This window comes from Thunnus albacares, chromosome 7, assembly GCF_914725855.1.
Source record: "Thunnus albacares chromosome 7, fThuAlb1.1, whole genome shotgun sequence".
In the NCBI taxonomy this organism is placed as follows: Eukaryota; Metazoa; Chordata; class Actinopteri; order Scombriformes; family Scombridae; genus Thunnus; species Thunnus albacares.
The window spans coordinates 25319865-25334721 of NC_058112.1; the positions used below are offsets into that span (position 1 = coordinate 25319865).

Consider the following 14857-nt stretch of genomic DNA (forward strand, 5'->3'; position numbering starts at 1 on the left):
ACTTTTAAATGCAAGCTGGGCTCTGACCTTCTGGCGGCCTGTTGAGCTACTTGACGCACCAAAACTCCCCAAAACGCCTCTTTTAGCACTCTTTGGCGCTTTTCTTGCACAGGCCTTGTATTTATTTTACGAAGAATGCAAACAAAAATCAAGATTCATTGATACACTTGATGAAATTTGTTAAAAATTTCCTGATTTTTTTTTGTTTAGTCGAAGCTTTAGTTGCGACCTGGGATCTGCAGTGCGGTCAATGACATGAAAGTGTGTGTTTGAGTGTGTGTAGAGGGTGTTTTGGGGGGGTGGGGTGGGTGGCTGTTGGATTGTTGGACACCTGTGCCCCCATCCCCCCTCCCCCACCCACCACCACCACCACTCCACTCCCACCACTCCAGGAGTGGAGTGCTCAGACAGAGACCCACGTGTTTGCATAAAGGTGATTGTATCCGGAGGAGGGATCTGTTGTTTGAGTGTCTCTCTCTCTCTCTCTCTCTCTCTCTCTGTGTGTGTGTGTGTGTGTGTGTGTGATGTATTTCGAGCAAGCTTATTCTCTACAAAAGCTGTATAATCATACAGCAAAGGTAGAAGTCTTTATTTATCACCTTATACATAGGAACGACTAAAACCTAATGTTAAATATAATATGATGTTATTATTACGAAATTATGGTGACACAAGGTACAAAATATCCCATAAATCCTCTAAGATCTCATTATAGATTAATTTCCAACGACTTATTGAGTCCTTAAATATAACATTAGACATCCGGTATAAACCAAAATACTATATAAATACGAAGTAAAACTTGGAGAGAGAGTCTGACATACATATTCAAGTCCCTATGACGATATTATAGGATTATTGTTAAACAATATAGCTACAATCACGTAGCCTATAATAAATGCCGTTGAACGTAACGTGGCCACTGCAGAGCTCGTTATTGGCAATCACACCTTTTATCTCCATATATCCACAAATTGAAGGTAGCCTATATCACAGGGGGAAAAAAACGGAGCAATGGGGACAGTAAATACAATAATGTACATTAAGAGCATCACAAAACAGCAGAAGTATTGCAGGTCAAGTTTTGTTTTTGTGTTGTTTTTTTTCCAGATGCAGACGTGCCTCAGTGCTTTTCTTTTTTCTTTTTTTTTCACTTTCCTTGGCTTTTTTTTTCTCTCTTTACATCCACTCAGTATTCATGCCTGTGGGTAACAAAGCACGGCTCAATCCACGCAGGAGGCGGTGTGACAGGGAACTCGTGGCAGCTTTTCAAATATCTTCTTTCTGTCTCCTCCTTTTCTTTGCATCTCGACTTTGGTCTCGGTTGGAAGGGAGGAGGAGGAGGGGGGGGTGGAGGTGGTGGGGGTGGTGGGGGGTTAATCAGCCTCCCACCTCAATCTCTAATTCACTTTGCTCTCCCCACGCATCAAGGGGATCGGATTTAACGCTGCCCAGAAGAAAGGCAGATCCTTTACAATGTTTCACAACGTGATGGAGCGAGCGGCTGAATGTATAGTGGTCTGCGCTGCAGAACACAGCCCACTGTATCAGAGAGTTGGTCTATTAGTTGGGCTGTAAAAGCTTGTTTTTCTTGGGAGAAATGGGGAAATAAATTCTCTGCCATAACGAAACCGATTATCATTGAAAAATGTTTCTTTTTAACATTTTCTGACTGTTGATATAAATACAGAATTATAGCCTATGTGAAATTTAACAGAGTATTATATTATGATGTCATTAGTGGAGGGTTTATCACATTTTGGAGAGCAGATGAAATAAAACTTCTGCCCTCTGTAATTTTCCCAATTTGTTTTAAGAAGAGCTCAAAACCAGAACTTGTTAAAATGAATATTTTTGCAGTGAGATTTTGGTTGAGACAGCACGCCTCATTACAGCAGAGTACAGTAGCCATCAGGCTGAAATGAGCAGGCACGCATGTAAGTTCTGCATTTGAAAGAAAGGAGCCTGTTGACTTGAAGCTTTTTGAAATGTTTGAAAGAATTTGGTACAATTGATGCATGCATACTGCAAAAACATCACATTTTAACAAGTTAGTGGGTCAAATATCCCCAAAATATTTTCTTTATACAGGTGTTTGTAACTAGCTTTTATTGTTTAATTGTGAGGAATGTCTAAAAGAAATCTTGATAAAGGCAGGTTAACACTTCAAAAAAGAAACCAGTATTGTATTTTTAGACATAAGACTAATCAACTTAAGATGGACATTTTTTTCAGTGTAAAGAGCATCAATTAAAGGATGTCTATTCTCTACAGATCAGCATGTTTTACAACTTGAAAAGGTGAAAAGGTCATGCTATTGATTTGGCGCCAAAGCAGCTCTAAATTCCATCATCCTTATTCGTTCTGCCACAACAGATAATGTCCAAACTCTATTCAAATGTTTAAACTGGTTCAGATTAAAATGGATATCTGTACACTTATAAAAATCTTAGTTTTGTTTTGTTTTTGTGGTAATGCACACAAAGCCTTACATACAGGCTCAGGCCTGAGGATACCAGGAACAAGTGCAACTTATAAAATGAACCATGACTCATTTCTATTAAAGTGTCCCAGTGGTGATCAGTACCAGGACCCTGTTTCATCCAAATAGACAGGAGCCATTATTAAGGTTACTAGTTACATATGTGCTTTTTATTTTAAGTCAAAATATCTGTTGAAAATATATGTGAAAAAGGTTTATAATGTCAGGATTGTACTATATTATTCTATTTATATCACATTATACGTACTCTAAGTTTAATCATTTAAAACAGCAATATATTCACACTCTATCCCTATTATCAGGTTCTTTAAAAGTCATTTATATCTCAGTATGCACATGAACATGTTTCAACACAACCTGAAAGATTAAATCAAAGAAGCTAATAATTAAAATAAGTGAAAGTGAGACATGTGGTGTCATGTAAAGCATCACACTTTTTGCCAAAGTCAATATCCAGCTCAGCATCAAGCAAACAACATCAGTTGAAGAACCTGGTCTATCATGTTATCAAGCATCCCAGCTGTCAAAGTGTCCTTAATAAAAATACTGATGCCTCTTTGATTTATTCTGCAGCTGACCCCAAACCGCAGTCACACGAAACACTGGTCTCTGTGGAACCGTCAATAGAGTACCATCAACATATGGTGTGTGCGTGATTTTACGAGCGCTGCATTCCCACAGAAGACACCACACGGCCAGTGACACTATGTGATCATTGAATGCTTTCACAACACAGATGTCAGGGGAATATAAATCAAACTAAAATATAAAGGTGCTGTTTGTCCTAATAACCACAAACACTATTTTTGAACCTCCTAATTAGAGTTTCTCTATTGCTGAACAGCAGTTTTCTTAAAATTTAAAATATCAGAGCCAAAATGAGTCTCTTCAACTGAAAAGTAATTAGCATTGTCCTATTGTTAGCAAATCAGTCTTCACATTTCTGTTAAAAAATGCCCTAATGTATGTCAGTTTCAATAAATGAAGGTGGTAAATGTGTGTGAATTTAACAGCAGATGATTTAATCCTACACTGCTGCTTGTGGTCCGTGTGACTCGTGGCATATCGGCGTTCAGAGAAATTCATGTTGAGATGAACGGTCCCAGCAGCAGCAGCAGAAGCAGCAGCAGCAGCTCACACTCAGTCAAACAACAACCTACTGTGGCCCTTTGAGTCTCACACATACTGTACCTATCAAAACTGCATAGCTTCACTCGGGAATTATGGCTTTACAACCGGAGAGCCATATGCAGCTCTGCAGGAAGAGGCCTGCCTCATTGTGGCAGTAATTGGACAGAGAGGAGAGAGGAGGAGACACAGATAGTGCGATGACACTTGAGAAATGAGATCTAACTCCATCCCAGCGCCAGTCCTGACAGCCAGAGTCCTCCGCCTCCATTCTTCTGCTCTCTCCTTTTGTCAGGATCCTTTTCAGTCCCCCTGAGCCAAACCTGTTCCCCTTCACATCCCGTCTTGCACGGGATGTGAGTCCTCTGTCAAGCGGCTGCTGTCTCTGTTTTATCTGTCCATCCATCCATCTCTGACGCCTCTCCTCCTTGCTCCTCTCCTCCCTGTCCTTCTCTATTGGGCAGAGCAGTTTTCTTCTCCTTCAATCATCTTGGCTCATAAAACTTGGGGAGGAGGGCTAGCAGGCTGTGTTTTCAGGGCTGGCTACACTGCTATGGGTGTACTGACTCGGACTAATGCTATTCACGCCTCACATTTGCTCGCCAGGTCTTATGAAAAGGGATGGCCACGGCAGCCTTTATGGGACACACAACAAAGGACCATCATTCATCAGGCAGCAGAACACCGAAGAGTGGCAGAGTTTGGGTTCATCCTGCTAGCATTCAGCTGCCTGCGTTCGCTAGCATCATGTTCAGGCCTGGTTGTCTTTTCAAATGGGATCTGTAATCTTTTTTTTTCTTGGGAGGTCATGGTTGCTTTATTTCGCTTTCTTTTTTTAATCAGCTGCTTGCAAGTTGAGAAAAGTTGATGAGGAGAAGCTGAAATGTCAAATTTTGTCTTGTTCTGTTTGTAAGTTGGATCTGTCCTGGACAATCTTCACATGTTACTGATGGTGTGTGTGTGTGCGTGCCCTATGACGTACTCAGCATTTAGTGGCAATATAGATTTATTGTCGTACTCCCAGGTCACCAAGCCACTATTAATCTTCACCTTTCCTTGGCTGTGCCTTCACACAAGGGCAGAAGCTTTAGAGGCCTGTTGGCAGCTCACAACAATACCCAGAATGCCGCTGGGCCTTGTCAGCCCATCCTAATTTGTGGCTGTGGTCCTGGGGTTGAATTCAGCCTCTGCTGGCTGCTTGACCTGCTGTATTCTGTTGGCGGATTAGCAACATCTTTTAGTCTACACGCAGGGCAACACCAATGGGCTGATACACAGCCTGCAATTACACAGCAGGAAAGGCCTGCTTAGACACACATACACATGCATGTGTGCACACACACACACACACACATAAATGTGTATAGATGGATATATGAATAGTTGGCTGAGGAGGGAAAGAGAAGCAGGTGATGGCGGTAGGCTGCTTTGAAGAGGACTTAAGACAGAGAGAGGGAGAGTAAAGGGAAAGGGAAACTGTCTCAGTGTGTGTTTTGGGGTTTTGTACTTACACAGTGGGTATTCAGTCTACATTGTGTACATGGAAATCAATGTATCAAGAGGCTGAGCAGCAGCTTATAGAGATGGCACTGTACCCCATCACCACATCAGAATGCCAACAAATGCCAGACAAAGATAAAAATGGACAAAATCTTCCAAGAAATCACATCACAGGGTATTATTCAGAGAATATGACCATGCAACTGTCCTATAGTGTCTGGGATTTTAGTAAAGAAGCTCCTTCAGCAGTGTTGAATTAAATTGGTGTTTAATTACTTTTGACTATTCTTGATTATGTTCATGAAGCTTTTTTGTATTTTATAAATGATTTATGAATAAATTAACTTTATAATAACATATACCAATTAATTGCTGTCATCAACAACTTTTATCAGTTAATAAAACTTGTATTAAAATGAAATGCAATACACCAATTTTTAAATAAAGGTCAGTTTATATGTTATGAGGAATGCTACCTAACCTGTGCAAACTGTTGTAAACTGTTTTCTGTGGCTCTGAAGGAGTTTTCAAAAGTTTGGAAAAATTAGAGATGATAGATTTTTTAACTGAGTTAAAAAAACAAAACAAAACAAAAAAAACTGGGGCATGGAATTTCAAAGATGTCAACATTTACTCCAACACCACTTTAAAATGTCTTTATTGAGTTGCATTGTGGGAAATATAGGCTTCAGCATTTTTTGCTGACACATAGTTGTGACAGAAGTCATAATAATTCTTTTATCTGTCTCTTGTAAATCCCCCTACTTTATGGGAGTGGAATTTTTTCTGTCCAGGCTGCGTCAGATTTAAATAAAATATTCTTTTTAATTTTAATCTTAAATTTTTTAATTAACTTGTGAAAGTTTTTCACATGGAAGTTTTGCTTTATAAGCCTGCAGTTTTTCATGCTTAAGTCATTAATATCATGGTGGGTTGTCAGTTTTCTCGCCATTAGTAACTGTAGTGGAAATTATAGTAGTAGCAGTGGTGGTGTTAGAGGAAGCAGCAGTGATTGAAGCTGTATTATTATCTCACTGCAACAATAACGTTCATTGATAAAATAAAGTGACAAGGCAGCTAGAAGACAAAATGCAGTGCTCAAAACTTCTCCTGAACTGTACACACAGATGCATTTGCACAAAGACTGAAAGAGAAGACCTAAACATAAATAACAACAGGCAGATATGCAGCAGGTCAAGCGCAGATCAGAATTGGCAGTGCAGCGCAGTATCTTACAATGCACACAAAGCCTTGAACGATGGGAATAGGGAAATTGGCAAACCTAACATGGTCCCCTGCCATCATCCCTCGCTCCCTCCCTCTGTTTCACAACAGATGCTATGTTCCATGAAGACACTGTCAGCTGCACAAGAATGGGCCGAAATTTGTCGACAATGACGGTGGGGACTGGAGGACAAAAAAAGGGACAAAAAAAGAAAAAAAAACCTTCTCAAAGTCAGCATCTGAGTTAACAATGACGACACAGCACCGGGGAGGAGGGTAGTGTGCGAGTGTATGCACAGACCTCTCTCCAGGAATAGGACCTATCGCTATGGAAACACGCCCCTACCCCTCCCCACTACTATTACTATAGTATACACATACACGCACACACTTGTCAGCTGCAGCCCAGGCGCTGTCTGAGCCCAGATGGTGGTGAACTGCATAACTCACTTATCTGTCTCTGGCCTCTAAAGGAATGCTTAAAGGCCTCTCCAATTCCCAGTGGACGTCACCAAAAACAGAGAGGGAGAGGCACGCCATCTGCTCCCAGACACCATGGGCACCCCCCTTTCCTGTCCGTCCACCAAATTCATCCCCCTTTTTTTTACCTTCGACCCCCAAAAACCTTCTTGTGGTCCCTGAGACGTTCCTAGAGAGTCACCAAGGATGGGAGAAGGGCACTGAGGTGATGGTTTACTGGGATGAATCAGCAGTATGTGCAATAAATTCACCTGAATATTGACATTATTTTGGGACATTGGTAAAAATGAACAGGGCTTTTTCTTCCTGTTGAACTATTTTTTAGCTCTTTAACTGATGAAATTATGGTAAAATGAATGACACATGGCAATGTCTTGTACACTGTGTTCACTTATTTTTTATTAAAAACATCTACTTTAATAACAAACATAGCGTAGATGAGTGGTTTCTGACATTTTTGGTGAAAAAAAGAGTGATTATTCTTTCTTAGACTGTTTCAATTTAACAATTTTAGAGGTCTTGAGAGGTCCAAAATATCCAGTATTTCACAAGAAGCAAAAATAAATTATTTTTTATCTTGCCCCTTTAATCTTCTTGTGACCCCTCAGATTCATTTTGGGACCCCATGGGGGGTCCCGACCCCTTGCTTTGCAACCACTGGTGTAGATGTAGAATTATCACTTTCTGCTCAAAAAGAGTCCAGAACAGTCATTTGTTTCTAAATTATAAACATAAGATGTATTTAAACTGGAGACGTCATAAACAAATGCTGAAGTCCTAACCAAGGTACAGCTAATTCATCTTCCTGTCTGTCTGAATCTGAATCTCTAATTTTAGCAGGGAAATAATGTCATTCTTGACTGGTGTCTGCACATCATGCACCAGTGCACCATGTCTTGTATGAAAAACGTCTGAATAACATACATTCCTTTTTATACAAATATGTACAAACATCCCCGCTTTCACGCTCTATAGGCACAAGCCAGTGCTGAAGCATAACCCAGGGACAAAGAGACTTTGCATACTTTGCTCAGGGACAGCACAAGCCAAGGGTCACCAGGTTCAGTCTATACAACCTTCTGTGCAGGAATCCTCACACTGCTCAGGATACTTTGCTGACTGGGGATTTCCAGAAATACAGTATTTACGCCCACTTTTCCGTACAAACGTGCTGGAAATAAATGAGAATGTGTGAGAATGTGAATGTGTTACACCTCTTACAAAAGAAATACTGGAAATACTTCTGTGATTTGCTATTTCAAAAGCATGAGATTAAAATTTTACAGTCGCTTTCAAGGCTAAGGTTTGCTGCTGGAAAGACATGTGAGAAATCGAGATGTAAGAACTCAAAATAAAGAGGAAAAGAGACATTTGAAAACACTTTTAACGGGGCGGTGAAGGTACCAGCATGTTTCACCTTCATCACAGTGCCAACTCTTTACTCTCACTCCTTAACCCCCGATTAAATAGCACACCCTTCTCCACCTTAGTGCTCATTGCTTCGCAGTTTAAAGAGGTTTGATGGAATCAGGCGAGTTTTCCACCACCCACTGAGTCAAGTGTGGCTCAGGTGTGTGTGTTCACCACATGTGCCGTGTGCATGCTGGTGTGTGGTCTGTCCAGTTCGTGTGAGCATAATCAGATGCGTTTCTAGTCTTGTGCGTGCATGCATGTGCATACAGATACAACAATGAATGTAACTTTTCACAGGCTGATAAAAAAGATGAGGCATTGAGAGAGAAATATAAACAAAAAGGGAAAGAAAATAAATGAAAGAGAGAATAGGGGAGAGAGAGACAGACAGATAGGGACACGGACTTGAAGCAGCACTGGAAACCACAAATAAGACCAGGTACTGATGGTAGGTTCAAACTTCTTGGTGTCTGTAGGAGGATGAGATGCAATAGTATAGGTGTTGACCTGTAAGTAGTGTGTTTGTGAAAGCCAAAATATACTTTCTCAGGACAGGTTCATACAATGCAACACCCGTTGTATCAAAAGGCCTCATACTCTTTCAGTTATTGTCTTCCCCCTCTTTAAAGGTGGGGATCACTGTGAAGGAAAGGGTGGAAGTAGTTATTAAAAACTTAAAATTAAAATGTGGTCAATCTATCAGGACAGATCAGTACCGGCTGTTGTACAGATATTGATCCAGAATTTTTTTGCACTCCTTTTGTCTCATTCCTGAAAACACTTAGCCTCTCTGTTGCTGTCAGCACAGTGGTTATCAGTGTGATTAAACAGTGATGGGGATGATGAACAGTGGGCATGACTGCTGGATTCTCTGTTTCAGAAAGTTACAAAGATTGAGTGAAGCTGACCCCCATCCTGTCTGAACTTCTAAAAACCAATATTGGCATAAAGAGTTTGAAAGCGTGTCTGATAATTTGGTTACTGGTGTTATCGCTGTGTAATTATGCATTTCATTTTTCTTTACAGAACAAAGAAAAACCAAAAAATCCTGCGTCTTTATTAAAGATGTCTCAGTCCTCAGTTATTACATACATCTTATGATGCACTTGGACACATCATTAGTGATGTAACCTGGAGTCATTGGGTGTTTTGGATCTTTCAACAATCATATCCCTTGCCCAGGTGACTCAGGCAGGGTTGATCATTGTTTTTGATGGCTTTCTTACTGTGCAGTCCTGTGATGCCAAGGAGCTTCAGGGCCCTGTAGGAAGACTGGCCAGCAAAGCCTCTGCAGCCCACCTCAATAGGACGCACTGTGCCTACCATCCCTGCTTCTGGCACTCGCTAACAAGGTCTTCATAATTGGTCCTCTTTCTCTCATAGGCCTCCTCCACCCAGTCTTCCCAAGGAGCAGTCAGCTCCAGCAGGACCACTTGCCTTCATGTTCCAGACATCAGGACCGTGTCTGGCCTTAGTGTGGTCACTGTAATGTTTGAGCTACTTCCCCAGGTTGACTTTCAGCTGCCAATCCCATGCAGTGATGAGGAGCCTGCCTGACACCCTTGCCTGAGCTTGTGGTTTCACCCCTACACCAGCAGGGGCCACAGGAGACACGGACGGATGCCGTGCTGGTAAATCGAGGCCTTGAATTTCCCTGGCAGCCCTGATTTGTCCAATGCCATCAGCCAGGACTCCAAGTCCCAGCAGGTTGACTGGAGTGATGCAATGTCTTTCAGGGTGCTATCAAAGACCTTGCCTAGGCTCCTGATTGGCTACTCGGTAACAGACAGGATCTGGATGCCTCCTAGGGAGAAGCAGAACTTATGCGTTACCTTCCCCTGTTTCAACCAGTGCCCTGGATTTTGCTGGCTTGAAGCACATTTGTGCCCATGTGATGAGTCCCTCAAGGCCTTGGAGGATTCATCTGTATCCAGGCACCAAAGTATTTGTCACCATCAGGTCATCCATGAAGACTCTGATGGAGGGGCAGTCGGACTCCAGACTTGGTCAGGGGGCCTGTACACTCCACTTCTGCTGACATAACCAGCATGTTCATGGCCGTGGTGAACAAGATAACTGAAATGGTGCATCCTGTGATTATCTCCTTCTCCAAGCAGTGCCATGCCGATGTTATGGGTCCAGAGGTGACTCTCAGACTGAAGCAGTTGTAATAATCCAGAATGAGGTCCCTGATTTTTCCTGGAACATGGTGGTGGACAATTGCTACTTCCACTAGCTTGTGGGCTATTGATTCATAGGCTTTGGCAAGGTCAAGCCCCAGGACTGCCAAGTCTCCTCTACCTTCACATGCCTCCCTGATGAACTGGGTGACAACTCCTGTGTGTTCAAGGCAACCAGGTATGCCTGAGACGCCCCCCTTCTGCACTGAGGTGTCTATAAAAGAGGTCTTCAGGAGGTGCTCTGTCAGACGTTGGGCAACAAAACTGAAGAATACCTTGCTTTCAACTCTGAGGAGTGTGGATGTTACTTGAGTTCTCCTCCTTTTGGGATCCATACTCCCTCGGCAACTCTCCACTGCTGGGCTACCTTCCCCCTTTTCCAGATCACCTTGAAGACAGTGCAAAAGCCTGGGGCACCTCTTGTAGACCTTGTACAGCACTCCCTCAAGCGTCCCATTTTTGCTTGATGGATCTTCAAGCCATGTGGGTTTTTGCAGACCTTGCAGCATACACAAAGTGCACTCATGGTCGATATTCCGTTAGCTTGGGTCATTGCCTGTGTATCAGTCCATGTGGTGTTCTCATACCTTCTTGGGCACCCATGGGTGTACTCCATTGCTTCTTGGCTGCAGTTAGGGATACTATCTCTTCCTGCCCTGGCTGTAGTCTCTGCTGCTGTTGCTACACTATCTGTGGTAGTCATCTAGCATGTTCCTGAATGTCACTGGCTAGGCCAGACTGAGCTAGTTATTACATACATCTTAGGATGCACTTGGACACATCATCTGTGATGTAACCTGGTGTCATTGGGTGATTCGGATTTTTCAACAATTGTGTACCCTCACCTAGGTGACCCAGCCAGGGTTGATTAGGACCTAGCTTGAGTCCAAGTGGCCTGTGTAATCCATGGATCTCCCCTCTTGATCCATAGCCTTCTGGATGCCTTATCTGCAGCATAGGTGGTGTTTTTGACGGCTTTTTTACTGTGCAGTTCTGTGATGCCAAGGAACTGGAGGGCTCTGTAGAAAGATTGGCCAGCAAAACCTCTGCAGTCCACCTCAATAGGGATGCACTACACTCGCCATCCCTGCTTCCGGCACATGTCAACAAGGCCCTCTTCCTTTCATAGACCCCTTCCATCTCTTCCCAGGGGACAGTCAGCTCCAGCAGGACAACTTGCCTTAATGTTCCAGACATCAGGTCCATGTCTGGCCTTAGTGTGGCCACCGCAATGGTTTTTGGGAACTTGAGCTGCTTCCCAAGGTTGACTTTCAGCTTCCAATCCTGTGCAGTAACAAGGAGTCTGTCTGACACCCATGCCTGAGCCTGTGGTTTCTCCCCTGCCTTGATAAATGCAACGGCTTGTCTGCTGGGTGTGGTTGTTTGGTTTGGCTGATCCCCATGCAGATGGAATTGGCTACTGCGTTCAGGACTTGGTTGTGATGCCAGTGATAGCGTTCCCTCTCCTTAGCCTTCAGGCAACAGCTGAGGATGTATTTAAGTGATCCTCTTCTCTGACAAAGGGGGCATGCTGAAGTCTCAACCGACTCCCAGCAATACAGGTTGGTTGGGCTAGGAAGAATGTCAGACACTGACTGGATCAAAAACTCGATCCTGAGTGGCTCTGCCTTCCGGAGCTTGGGCCAAGAGATCTTGCCTTCCAAGAACTTTCTTTCTCAGACCTTCATGGATGATGGACATTTCCTGATGAAGGTCTAAGGATTAACATCATTAATAAAGTGAGTGCAAGTGATAATAGTAATAGTATATCCACAGGCACTGATAACATACAAATACTACTGTAAAGATTTCTAGTTTTAGTCTATGTGAGTAATTTCAAGCAGCAAAAATTGAGTTTACATCAAAAAGAAGTGATAAGTATTGCACATGTGGTGATGTGGCACATCTGACACAAAACTATATTTGGTAATTGACAAATTGACACAGGAGAAACAGCTTGAATAATTCTTAATACCGCTTGTGAATTAGAGCACTTTCATTCCAGCTCTATCAAATGTAAAAATGCACTTAAAACATCCCCTCTTTGATTTTCTTAGTTATTTCAAGAATTTTCCTTTTTTTAAAAAAAAAAAGTTGTGATTTTTCTTGTTTACTCCTAGTATTGTTGATAATTTCCTACATTTCCAGCTTTTAACAAGCCCAAAGAAAGGCCTTGAGAGAGAGAGAGATGTAGAAACTGTGGTAAAAATCATGAGAGTAAAAATATTTCCAGTCACATTCTTTGGTTCAGAGAAATTATATAAAACAACTTGATGCAATTTGATGTTTACCCCTGATGTTACAAGACTGTCCTCTCAAGAAAAACACAAAAATCAGTCATACTGTATCTCTACAGTCTACTGACAAAGCCCTCTAGCAGCCATAGTAATTGTGACTGGAGCAAAGGGGGAAAACAGGTGACGTTAATATACAGTGACAAAGTCCATGTAGGGACGAGTCATGGTGAATAAAGGGGTCAACAAAATATCAGACTTTCACATGAGACATCACTGTTCATTTCCTGTTTCCCAGCACAAGTCAATATTGTTTAAAAAAAACTGACCACAATTGTTCCCTCACCTTAACCACACGGTTGTTATTGTAACCATGACCGTGAGAGCCACATTTTAACAACTTGTTGGATGTGACTTTTCTAATTCTAAACTCCATTATTGTGATGGAAATATTCCTATGACATAATAACCACTACATGGCCTTGCATATTTGCAGACTACATCAGCCATTCTTTCAGTAGACAGGTTTAAAATCATGGGACTGCCAAATTTTAAGCAAGCTACAGGCTCATTTAAATCCACTGTGTTTTTACAGTAGATTCAACAACAAACATTCCCTGTGTTAGAAAAGCATTACTTCTGATAGATAAATACTTAGTAAAATCTCAGGTCATGACATAAGTCTTCAACAAGTCTGGACAACCACTTCCATCATGTGGCCTCACAGCACCACCAGCTCTGAGCAGCTTTTCGTCAGCCACTGACAAAACGTGTGGAACAAATGGCACCAGCCAAATGGGGAGGCAATAAGGCGAGGGGCCCTTGGTTAAGTGTGTGTGTGTGTGTGTCTGAGCGTGCGTGTGCGGGAGCGTGTGTGTGTTGATAAAGTGTACCCAAGCAGACAGGACGTGGTGTGTGTGGATTTTGCAGAGTGAATGGCGATTGTGTGTTTTCAAAAGAGAGGGGGTGTCTCCCTGTGTGAGAGTGAATGTCGGAGCCCTCTGTGAGTGAGGGCGTGTGTGTGTGTGTGTGTGTGTGTGTCTGTGTGTGCACGTGTGTGTGTCACAACAGGCCAGGGTGGGTGAGAAAGAGCAGTCTGTCGGTTCAAGTATGCCCCCATGTGACTGTTATGAGAAGTAGAAGGTCGAGACGAAAGGATGAAAGTCTTCTGGTTTCTTCCAAATCATCAAGTTAGCAGTAATTTCTTTTTAAATACCAATGTTGTGACATTCATAATGTACAGCTTTTATCAACACTGTCAGATGTGTTGATGTACAACTCAATGGACAATTTTGACTTGATAGTGATTCAATTATCTTCCCTCTCCTTCTTCTTCTTCTTCTTCTGCCTCTTCTTCTTCTTCTTGTCTGTTTGCACAAATATTCATGGGTGATGAATTAAAGGAAAAATTAACAGAAAGTTAGCCTCCAGAAGAGCTTCAACGCACTTTGGCACAGATCCACCAAGTCTCTGCCATTATTCTAAAAGATAGGTCTTCATTGAATGTTTTTATTTCTAACACAAAATTCCTCATATGTGCAGTTGTGTTGAGATCTGGTGACTGAAGAGGCCATTACTCATGATTCACATAATTTTTTATACGCATGAAAGCCTTTAGTGACCGCTCCCTTGCTCCCTGTTTGAAAGGATTTGCATTTGTTATGTTTTTCCACACACTTATTCAAAATTTTCCTTTTTCTTTCACTTAATTCATCCGTCATCTGTCTTGTTCTGAGACTTGTTCATGAGACATGTTCCTCTTTGCCAAATCTGTTGCAACCCAATGTTGGGGAAAAAAAAAAAAGTTAGGCCTACTTCTTTTTTTTTTTTTTTACGATCAAGGTCTTATCTTCAAAGTTTTGCCCATTATTATACTCTCTTTGCTCTGTCTCACTTCCTCTCCTACACACTCGCTCATATACCCCCTCCTCACACACACATGCACACACACACACTCTCTTCTCTTATAGGCAATATTTGTATTTATATTTTTAACAGAATTATTTATTACATTACTTATGTTCAATACAGCACTTGCTCACCCAATGTGCAATATAATGTATATTTATATGTATATTTTCATCATTATTGACTCTCTCCCAACTTACTCCTCTCTCTTATCTTCCTCCTTTTTTACAATAATATTTTAATTAGAGCATTAATTGGAACTAGAGCTGGAAGAAGCCAACTTTCGC

The 14857-nt window shown here is 41.9% G+C and overlaps 1 pseudogene; it reads right to left on the reverse strand.

Moving 5' to 3' along the window:
* Positions 1-9642: 9642 nt before the first annotated feature.
* Positions 9643-12129, reverse strand: LOC122985665 (annotated as a pseudogene).
* Positions 12130-14857: the final 2728 nt, after the last annotated feature.